This window comes from Pan paniscus, chromosome 5 (genome assembly GCF_029289425.2).
Source record: "Pan paniscus chromosome 5, NHGRI_mPanPan1-v2.0_pri, whole genome shotgun sequence".
Lineage (NCBI taxonomy): Eukaryota > Metazoa > Chordata > Mammalia > Primates > Hominidae > Pan > Pan paniscus.
The window spans coordinates 126,350,388-126,362,125 of NC_073254.2; the positions used below are offsets into that span (position 1 = coordinate 126,350,388).

General features: G+C 41.0%; 1 pseudogene; it reads left to right on the plus strand.

The window, feature by feature from the left end:
* Positions 1–1,795: 1,795 nt before the first annotated feature.
* On the plus strand, positions 1,796–3,846 carry LOC129398026 (tigger transposable element-derived protein 1-like; annotated as a pseudogene).
* The last annotated feature ends 7,892 nt before the right edge of the window (positions 3,847–11,738 follow it).

The window sequence follows — 11,738 nt, forward strand, 5'->3', positions numbered from 1 at the left end:
AGCCCCGGCACCATCACCACATTCTTTCTTCTTCACTTGGCACACATCACTCATTTTTAAGACTCAATTCATGTTTTGGAAAGTATTTCCTGACCCACCCAATTTGGATTTGTTGGTCCTCATAGTTTCCTCGGTAATTTTTTGATCACCAATGCCCAGCATAATGCCTGGCATTTATTAAATGTTTGTCAAAGTAAACTAAGCTGAACATGCGCTCTCTTCTAGGATTCCCATCAGTTTCACCTCATAATCTAAATAGTTCCATATAGCTTAGAGTTTAGGTAGAAAGTGGTCGTTTTCTTTGTTACTTCATCGATGTCTGAGGGAGAAAATCAGCAAGGCACGTTGAAAGTAATTGAGATGCACTGCATTAGCAGAGTGGGTCTCCAGCAGTCACTAGCAGTTAAAGTTTTCCGCCATCACCGTATCCTGTCTCAGTGTCAGTTTTAGGATCTGTACGGGGAAAGGCATCACTTCCATTTGGCTGCACACTCTGCAGTGCGTTCCCAGAACACAACCACACTTCTGTTCCTCTATCCGTTTATCCTTACTCAAATGATACCTCTCCCCTGCTAGAATGGAGACTCCTACAAAGCTGGCATGAATTCCTATATAAAAAGGCTACAAACTGGAGTTCCACCTGCTGGAACTGGAGAACCTGTATGATTGCTGTAACATACATTAACCTACTTCAGCATACAAAATGTAATATTATGAATGTGGTAGTAGTACATAAGCTTCGATTCTACTCACACAAACTGAGAATTCTAGGCTTCCGTGATGGTCAGGCAGCAACACATTAAAAAGACCACACTTCAGGAGCACATATCACAAGGATGCCTAGTATCACCATCTTGATCCACATCGCTTGGTTTGCTAATTAGCATAGTGAACACCAGAGATGGGTTTTTATTTTTGGCTTCCCCAAAAGTATGATAAATGTTTAAAATGGGATCTCATGTATGCAATTAGCAAAATCTAAAATATATGGGATTTGGGCTGGGCACGGTGGTTCATGTCTGTAATCCCAGCATCTTGGGAAGCCAAGGTGGGCAGATCACTTGAGGTTAGGAGTTTCAGACCAGCCTGGCCAGCATGGTGAAACCCCGTCTGTACTAAAAATACAAAAAAATTCGCGGGGTGTGGTGGTACGCGCCTATAGTCCCAGCTACTTGGGAGACTGAAGCACGAGAATCACTTGAACCTGGGAGGTGGAGGTTGCAGTGAGCCGAGATCGTGCCACTGCACTCCAACCTGGGCAACAGAGTGAGACTCCGTCTCAAAAATAAATAAATAAATAAATTTAAATACACTTCAGCTGCTTCCGAAGTGTGGTCTTTCTAATGTGTTGCTGCCTGACCACCACTGAAGCATAACAGAGGCATAGCTCGTTATATAGTGCTTCACCTTATTGCTCTTCGCAGAGTCTGTTTTTTACAAATTGAAGGTTTATGGCAACCCTGCATCAGGCAAGTCTTTTGGCGCCATTTTTCCAACAGCATGTGCTTACTTCATGTCTCTGTCACATTTTGGCAATTCTCCCAATATTTCAAACATTTTCATTATTATTATATCTGTTATGGTGATCTGTGATCAGTGGTCTTTGATGTTACTACAGTAATTGTTTTGGGGCAGTATGAACCACATCCATATAAGATGGTGAACTTAACTGATAAACATGTGTGTTCTGACTGCTCAGCCCACTGGCCCTTCCCCTGTCTCTTTCCCTCTCCTCTAGCCTCCCTATTCCCTGAGACACTACAATATTGAAATTAGGCCAATTAATAACCCTATAATGGCCTCTAAGTGTTCAGGTAAAAGGAAAAAAATGCACGTCTCTCACTTTAAGTCAAAAGCTAGTAATGACTAAACTTAGTGAGGAAGGCAAATCAAAAGCCGGGACAGGCCGAAAGCAGGTCTCTTGGACTAAACAGCCAAGTTATGAATGTGAAAGAAAAGCTCTTGATGGAAATTAAAAGTGCTACCTCAGTGAACTCACAAATGATAAGAAAGCAAAACAGCCTTATTGCTAATATGGAGAAAGTTTGAATGGTCTGGATAGAAGATTGAGCCAGCCATGATATTCCCTTAAGCCAAAGCCTAACCCAGAGCAAGGCCCTAACTCTCTTCAATTCTGTGAAAGCTGAGAGAGGTGTGGAAGCTGCAGAAGAAACACTGGAAGCTAGCAAAGGTTGGTTCATGAGGTTTAAGGAAAGAAGCCATCTCCATAACATGAAAGTGCAAGGTAATGCAGCAAGTGCTAATGTAGAAGCTGCAGCAAGTTACCCAGGAGACCTAGCTAAAATCATTGATGAAGGTGGCTACACTAAACAACAGATTTTCAATATAGACAAAACAGCCTTCTATTAGAAGAGGATGCCATCTAGGATGTCCATAGCTAGAGAGGAGAAGTCAATGCCTGGCTTCAAAGAACAGGCTGATGCTCTTGTTAGAGGCTAATGCTGCTGGTGACTTTAAGTTGAAGCCAATGTTTATTTGCCATTCTGAAAATCCTAGGGCCCTTACAAATTATGCTAAATCTATTCTGCTTATGCTCTAGAAATGGAACACAAATCCTGGATGACAGCACACCTGTTTATAGCACGGTTTACTGAATATTTTAAGCCCACTATTGAGACCTACTGCTCAGGAAAAAAGAGTCCTTCCAAATATTATTGCTCATTGATAGTGTACATGGTCACCCAAGAGCTCTGATGGAAATGTACAAGGAGATTAATGTTGTTTTCATGCCTGCTAATAAAACATTCATTCTTCAGCCTATGGATCAAGGAGTAATTTTGACTTTCAAGTCTTATTGTTTAAGAAATACATTTTCTAAGGCATTAGCTGCCATAGATAGTGATTCCTCTGATGGATCTGGCAAAGTAAATTGAAAATATTCCAGAAAGGATTCGTTATTCTAGATTCCATTAAGAACATTTGTGGGCCAGGTGCAGTGGCTCACTCCTGTAATCCCAGCATTTGGGAGGCTGAGGCAGGAGTATCCCTTGAGCCCAGGAGTTCGAGACCAGCCTGGGCAACATGATGAGACACTATCTCCATAAGTAATAAAAAAGTTAGCCAGGTGTGGTGGCGTGCGCCTGTAGTCCCAGCTACTTGGGAGGCTAAGATGGGAGGATCACTTACGCCTGGGTGGTTGAGGCTGTGGTGAGCTGTGCTCTGCACTCCAGCAGCCTGGGTGAAAGAGTGAGACCCTGTCTCAAAAAAAAAAAAAAAAAATGAACTTTTGTGATTCATAGGAGGAAGTCAAAATGTTGCCAACATTAACAGGAGTTTGGCAGAAATTGATTCCAATAATCAAGTATGACTTTGAGAGGTTCAAGACTTCAGTGGAGGAAGTCACTGCAGATGTGGTAGAAATAGCAATAACTGTAACTAGAAGTGAGCCTGAAGATGTGACTGAATTACTGCAATCTCATTATAAAATTTTAACAGATGAGGAGCTACATCTTATGGGTGAACAAATAAAATGGTTTCTTGAGATAGAATCTACTCCTGGTGAAGATACTGTGAACACCGTTGAAATGACAACCAAGGATGTAGAATATTCCATAAACTTAGCTGATAAAGCAGCAACAGAGTTTGAAAGGATTGACCCTAATTTTGAAAGAAGTTCTAGTGTGAGTAAAATGCTATCAAACAGCATCACATGCTACAGAGAAATCTTTTATGAAGAGCCAATTACTGTGGTAATCTTCATTGTCTTATTTTAAGAAATTGTTGCAGCCACCCCAACCTTCAGCAACCACCACCCAGATCAGTCAGCAACCATCAGCATTGAGGCAAGACCCTCTAACAGCAAAAAGATTACCACTTACTGAAGGCTCAGATGATGGTTATCAATTTTTAGCAATAAAGTATGTATATTTTTTGAGACAGGGTCTCACTCTGTCACCTAGGCTGGAGTGCGGTGGCATAATCATGGCTCACTGTAGCCTTGATCTCCCAGGCTCAAGCGATCCTCCTGCCTTAGCCTTCCAAGTAGCTGGAACCACAAGGACATGCCACTATGCTTGGCTAACTTTTAATTTTTTTGTAGATATGGGGTCTTGCTATGTGGCTCAGGCTGGTCTTGAACTCCTGGATTCAAGCAATCCTCCCACCTCAGACTCCCAAAGTGTTGGGATTACAGGTGTGAGCCACCATCCCTGGCTAAACCATTTTTAAATTAAGGTATATACATTTGTTTTTTAGACAATACTATTGCACTCTAAATAGACTACCTTATAGTACCTATAATATAAACATTAATTTTTATACGCATTGGAAAACCAAAAGAATTGTGTTACTTTTTAGCACTCTTTATTTTATTGCAATGGTCTGAAACCAAACCCTCAATATCTTGAAGGTATGCCTGTATATATTTTAAAAATCATAATTTGGAGCAGCTTTTCTGTGACTACCATGTGAACTCTGCAACACCGTATGCAATTCTATCACCGTTACAGATAAAATGTAGGGTTCCATTGAAAAATAGCGTGTTATAAGACACTATATGTATAACTCCAGTTACTGAATCTTCTCTACCTGTCTACACAGATGGATTCCACAGGGTTAAATTAAAGAAATATGCCAAATATTATTTAGAGATACGTACACACTCAAAACTATTTTTTTGTTTTTTTTGAGACGGAGTCTCGCTCTGTCGCCCAGGATGGAGTGCAGTGGCGCGATCTCGGCTCACTGCAAGCTCCGTCTCCCGGGTTCATGCCATTCTTCTGCCTCAGCCTCCCGAGTAGCTGGGACTACATGCGCCCGCCACCACACCCAGCTAATTTTTTGTATTTTTAGTAGAGACGGGGTTTCACCATGCTAGCCAGGATGGTCTTGATCTCCTGACCTGGTGATCCGCCTGCCTTGGCCTCCCAAAGTGCTGGGATTACAGGCGTGAGCCACCGCGCCTGGCCTACGCTCATAACTATTATGGATTTGTGTTCTAATTTTTCATCCTATAAATTAATATTGTCTTAAAAAAATCTTTGTATCAGATTTTTTTACTGTTTCCATATGAATTTTTTTCTGTAAAAAGCTCCAGGCTCAGTATGGTGGCTCACGCTTGTAGTCCCAGTACTTTGAAAGGCCAAGGCAGAAGAATTGCTTGAGATCAGGAGTTTGATACCAGCCTAGTCAACACAATGAGATCCCATCACTACAAAACATTTTTTAAATTAGCTGGGCATGATGGTGCCTGCCTGTAATCCTAGATACTCAGGAGGCCGAAGTGGGAAGATTCCTTGAGCCCAGGAGTCTGTGGCTACAGTGAGCTATGATTGCACCACTGCACTCCACCCTGGGCAACAGAGTGGGACACTGTCTCTTAAAAAAAAAAAAAAAAAAACTCTTAATAAAGTCGAGGATGAATCAGCCAGGCAGTTTTTCAGTCTGTTTTTTGCAATGAACATCAGAAAGAAAAATAATCTGGGAAGTGTAAAACTGAAGGGCAAGTCTTTAAAAAAAAAAGTAAAAATAAAAATAGCCTGATTTCTAAAATAGTAAAATAGATTCTTGCAATAATGCATTGTTGTCAACAGGTGTCACAGTCTACCAGAGGTAAAGCTCAGAGTTCCCCAGCCAGCAAGGCCAGCCAACAGCACCCTCAATGAGGTAAAGATAGGACAGGTGCAGTGGCTCAAGCTTGTAATTCCAGCACTTTGGGAGGCCGGGGCAGGTGGATCACATGAGATCAGGAGTTTGAGACCAGCCTGGCCAACATGGCAAAACCCTGTCTCTACAAATAAACAAATTAGCTGGGCATTGTGGTGTGTGCCTGTAATCCCAGCTACTCAGGAGGCTGAGGTAGGAGAATTGCTTGAACCCTGGAGGCAGAGGTTGCAGTGAGCTGAGATCGCATCACTGGACTCCAGCCTGGGCAACAGAGCTAGACTCTGCCAAAAAAAAAAAAAAAAAAGATGTAAAGATAGTGTTTCCCAGTAGGAAACATCTGGTTATTGTAAAAGATCTTGTGAAATCCTAAAAACGTTCTCACAACAAAATTATTTTAATTTCCAAAAAAAAAAAAAAAGGCTTCTAAACCTTGTGAATATTAACTCACATTCTCTTTTTTTTTTTTTTTTTTTTTTGAGACAGAGTCTCACTCTGTTGCCCAGGCTGGAGTGCAGTGGCGCGATCTTGGCTCACTGCAAGCTCCACCTCCCAGGTTCATGCCATTCTCCTGCCTCAGCCTCCCGAGTAGCTGGGACTACAGGCGCCCACCACCACGCCCGGCTAATTTTTTTTTGTATTTTTAGTAGAGACGGGGTTTCACTGTGTTAGCCAGCATGGTCTCAATCTCCTGACCTCGTGATCCGCCCTCCTCGGCCTCCCAAAGTGCTGGGATTACAGGTGTGAGCCACCGCGCCCGGCCTCATATTCTCTTTCAAATCCATCCCCTTTCCCTCACATTCTCTCATTGGTTTGATTTGGATCATCGGCTTGTGCAGCAGAGCAGAGTGGTTGAGATATGAACTCTTAAATTCTTGCTCTGACATCTATTACCTATATGGCCACAGGCAAATGAGTTAACCAGGACTGGCTACATAATTTCTGATGCCCAGGGCAAAATGAAAACGAGGGCCCTTTGTTTAAAAATTAAGAATCTCAAGATGGAGACAGCAGAGCATGAAAGCCGGTGCCAGGCCTTGTGCAACTGAACAGGTCACATGCACAAGAACTTAGCTCTTATGTAACTTTTCCAAGCCTCCACTTTTCCATTTTCCTCAAGCTAAAATAAAGAAAATGATAGCACCTCCCTCGTGGACTTGTGAGGATTAAGTGAAATGATGCACATAAAACGTTTATCGCAGTGCTTGGCACATAGTAAGCTCTCAATAAATAGGAGCTGCTGTTTTTATGTCCTTCACTAGACTGTATGCCTCTCCTCCCCTGTGCCAATCCATTTTACAACCTGCTGCCAGAGTAATCTTCTTTAGCACAGTTCTGATTATGCCCCTGCCCTATTTTTATAAAAACTAAATCCTCACTGCCTACAGAACAAAATCCAAATCTAACCCGAATCCACTTTTCCAGCTCCTCTCTCCTCAGCTGTCTGGCTCCCTGGTCTCTCTCTGAGCTCGGTCCTCACATCCCTGTGCCTTTGCTTACCATGTTCATTCTGCTAGAAATGTCCTTTCCCCAGGGCTGGGGGGAAATATACAGGGATCTAAGTCACAGATCTGCCTTGGAATTGCTTACAATCTAAACTGGGAAACAGAGCATTATACAAGAGATGTAGCAAAGCGCAAGGCAGGAGTGGTCAAGGGAAAAAGTGTCATAAAAGTTCAGAAGGAGCAAAAGTCTTGACTAAAATGGCACTTTTAAAAAAGCATTTCTTTTCATAGTTTTTAAATGGTTACTATATTATATATAGGCTATATGTTGTATGTATCAAAACCCATCGCTCCATAGATTCTTTACAAAAATATGATTCACACTTTCAAGTTTTTACACAATAAACTTGAAAGAGGGGGCAACATGTTTTTTTTTTTAATTAATAAACTTCATTTTTTTAAGGCAGTTTTAGGTCCACAGCAAAATAGACAAAAAGTAGAGAGAGTTCCCGTATATCCTCTATATCCCCCCACCCACACGCACACAACCGCCCCCACAATTGACATTCTGCACCAGAATGGTACATTTACTACAATCAATGAAACTGCGTTTACACAAAATTATCACCTGAAGTCCACAGCTTACATTATGGTTCACACTTGGTGCTGTATGTTGCATAGGTTCTCACAAATGTATGACTTGTATCCACAATTGTAGTATCATATGGAGGAGTTTCATTGCTTAAGAATCTTCTGTGCTCTGCCTATTTATACCTCTCTCTTTCCTAACTCCTGGCAATCAGTCATCATTTTACTGTCTCCACAGTTTTGTCTTTTCCAGAATGTCATACAGTTGGAATTAGGCATTATATAACCTTTTCAGATTGGTTTCTTTTACATAGTACTATGCATTTAAGTTTCCTCATGTCTTTTCAGGGTGCAATGTGTTTTTTAAATAAAATATTCTAAAATGTAATTCACATTTAATTATAGAGTGGGACATTTAGATGATTTCTCTTTTTACTTTAAAATGTATTAATTAAAATTTAATAGACACTTTTATCAACAACTGTTACGCTGAGGATCTTTCTGTGGGATAATTTGCCTACATATATTAATTGTTAGAATTGGCAGAGATAAGTTTCTAAAGGCTGTCTTTGAATGTTAAGGACGAGCAGCATTTTTTTTATGTTTATTTTTTTTCCTTGAGATAGGGTATCACTCTGTCACCCAGGCTGCAGTGCAGTGGCGTAATTATGGCTTACTGCAGCTTCAACCTCCTGGACTCAAGCCATCCTCCTGTCTCAGCTTCCCAAAGTGCTGAGATTACAGGTGTGAGCCACCACACCCAGCCAAATCTACTCTTTTTTCAATGGGATTCTTTCATGCTCTACTTGTCACACACTTCTATCCACCATTTATGCACTCTTATTTTGTTTACTGCGTTATTCTAGGCAGTTTTCTTACATTCTTTTCATCCACTGACTATAACATGAAGTTTCTGTATTACTGAAAGAGAGATACAAGTTAAGTATCATTTTCTCCACACTCCAACCCCTACCCAGCAATTTAAAGTGATTAGTGTTCTCATGGAACAGTGTGTTCATTAATTCAATTGGCTTTTTGATGCAAGGCTGTGCAAAATACTCAGGATACTAAGGTACATCAGAAATAATTTCTGCCTTCAGGGAACTCACATTCCAGTGTGGGAGAGAACTGACAAGCAAACAAAGGACCGCAGCAGTCCCTCACAGGCTGTAATTAAACTACATACAACTGCCATCAGAATCTAGCTTCAAGAATAACTAGCAGCAACATGTAAGATAAACCTTAGAAGTTAAATGAATATAACAGGCAGACAAGGAAGGAAAGGGCTTTTAAGCCAGGGCTGTAACCAAGGGGTTCATGGTTCCAATTCAAGGATTTGAAGATTTGGTTGGGAAAATAGTTTCATCTTTATTTTCAGTAACCTCCAGTTCGAAATTTAGCATTTCCTTCCATTATAAATTCAGGCCACAAACTGGAGTAGTATTGGCAATATTTGTAACTTGTCACCAATAGAATCACAGATATATTCAACTCACATTGCAGTTGATTCAGATCCTTGAAATATTTACTATTCACTACTTTGAAATTACAGTAGTTACAAGGCTCACTGTAAGACCTTATTATTTATTGCATTAACAAGGAAACAATATAACACAACTTTGTGTTCCTAATATTTTGATAACTATATATTAACATATTGGGGTTTCTTTGTAGCAATGTGTATGTTGATGCCTTTAAATACATTATTCTTAGATTTCCCAGACAGTCTAAGATATGCATTGCAAAAGAAAAAAATGAATAATTAAATAAGGTCAAGAATCCTGCTCTAGGCAGAGGGAACAAAATATACAAAGACACGGAAGGTGTAAAATATGAGGATTTGTTCAAAATTAAATCCCCAGTGCCGTCTTTTCTTTATCCTGACTTTAAGTTCTGCCCGCTCCTGTCCTCTTACCCTCTTGCTGCCACTCTTCTAGTTTGGCACAGCTGTCAGTCTTGCCTTCTTCCACTCTATTTTCTTCACTGTCTTCAAAACGGGTCCATGTAAAATGCCACGATGCTTGTGCCGCTGCTACTCAGGTTGAAGGTGGTAAGGAAAGTCTGGCCTGCTTGGCCTTCATCTGATACTCTCCCTCTGTCCCCGAGGCCCCTCTGTGGAGTCTTGGACTCCCTGGGATGCAATCTGAAAGCCTGGAAGAGAAGTGTGGCCTTCAATATCCTCCAGGGGGCGTTCTTTACCTCTCCATCTGCATCTCCTACCCTATGCCTCCCGGAGCTCCGAGTCTCTCGCCACAGTGAATCACTTTTTAGTCTTCAAAAAGCTCACCCTTCTGGTACAACCTTATGCCCTCTTTTGCCTCCAATAAACAGGCTACTTCTTCTGCCTGGGACAATACCTCTCACCACCCCTTTTTCCTGATTAATTCCTACTTAGCTGTTAGATGTCACTTTAGAGGTTTCTTCCGGGAAGCTCTCTCTACTTCCCCCAAGAATATCTCCTTATTATGTGCTGTCTTAACAGTATTTACCTTCATTTTATCATTGAATAGTAATAGACTTTTGCTGGTCTGTGTCCCACAGAATACTGCACTGTCTTTTCTGGTTGGCACTGAGCCATTCATTACTCACTGTTTAATTCCCCACATTGTAACTAACATATAGCAGGCATTCAGTGGTTTTACCGGTGAGATGAATGAAGCTGGAATTATTGTCCAAGCTTACATCAAGAGAAGGATCAGAAGCCAAGGAAAGGAATTTGGACTTCATCTTCCAGACCTCTAGGTTTTTCAAACTATTAGTTATAATCTGTTACTAGATTGTAAGATTAATTTAGTGGTTTGCAATAATTTCTTGTGTTAAATAAAATTTTGTAGAACAGAACAGAATAGAATAACATAGAAAATATCAAAGTGCATCACAAGTAGCAGGAGTAAGTTTGTTTCATAAAACTTTTACTTTAGTTATATATATTATGCATACACGTGCATATCCTGAATAAGAATGTGTTTATTGAGTCCTGATGTGGAATGTTTTTATTCCAGTGGGTCATGTTAAAAAGGTTCTAAAGCCACTGTAATCAGAGGGCATCCACGGAAAGTCTCAATTAAAGGCATGATATGACCAGATGTGTGGTTTTGGAAGTTTCCTCAGACCATAGTGAGTGTTTGTTTGTTTAATAGACAGGGTCTTGTTCTGTCACCCCGGCTGGAGTGCAGTGGTGCGATCATAGCTCACTGTAGCCTTGGACTCAAATGATCCTCCTGCCTCAGGCTCCTGAGGCAGCAAGCCTCCCTGAAAGCACCAAGGATTTTTAGGGCATAAAATGACTATGCATGATACTAGAATGGTAGATACGTGTCATTAGAAATTTATCCAAACCCCTAGACTGTACGACACCAAGAATGAACCCTGTAGTAAGCTATGGACACTGCATGATTGATGTGTAAATGCAGGTTCATCGATTGTAACCTACAGGCCTTATTTATGTAGTTAGGACTGTCCCAAATAGCTGTGACTACAGGCCCAAACCAGCACACCCAGCTAACATAAAGTGTGTTTTGACTGGCGATGTCTCTGGAGGCAATGGGAGCAATTGAAAAACTACCATAGTCAACTGGGAAATGATGAGAAAGGCAAGGCAGTGGGATGAAGAAGAGGGTGGAAAGAAGAAATGTTCAAGAGGAATAATCAATGGACTTTAGTGACTGATTGGGTGAGTTTGTGAGGGCGGCTGAGGTCTTAGTGTTCAGGCTGTTAACCAAGACCAATGCCAAAACGAGATTACCCACTAGCAACACCAAACGCCTGCGAGGATGTGAGCAACAGGAAGTCTCATTCATTGCTGGTGGGAATGCAAAATGGTACAGCCACTTTGGAAGACCATTTGGTGGCTTCTTACAAAACTAAACACAATCTTCCCATCTGATCCTGCAATTGGTCTCCTTGGTATTTACACAAAGGAGTTGAAAACTTGTGTTCATACAAAAACTTCTATCCATATGGATGTTTGTAGAAGCTTTATTCACAAATACCAAAACTTGGAGGCAACCAAGATATCCTTCAGTGGGTGAACGGATAAACTATGGTACATACAGACAAATAGAATATTATTCATCACTAAAA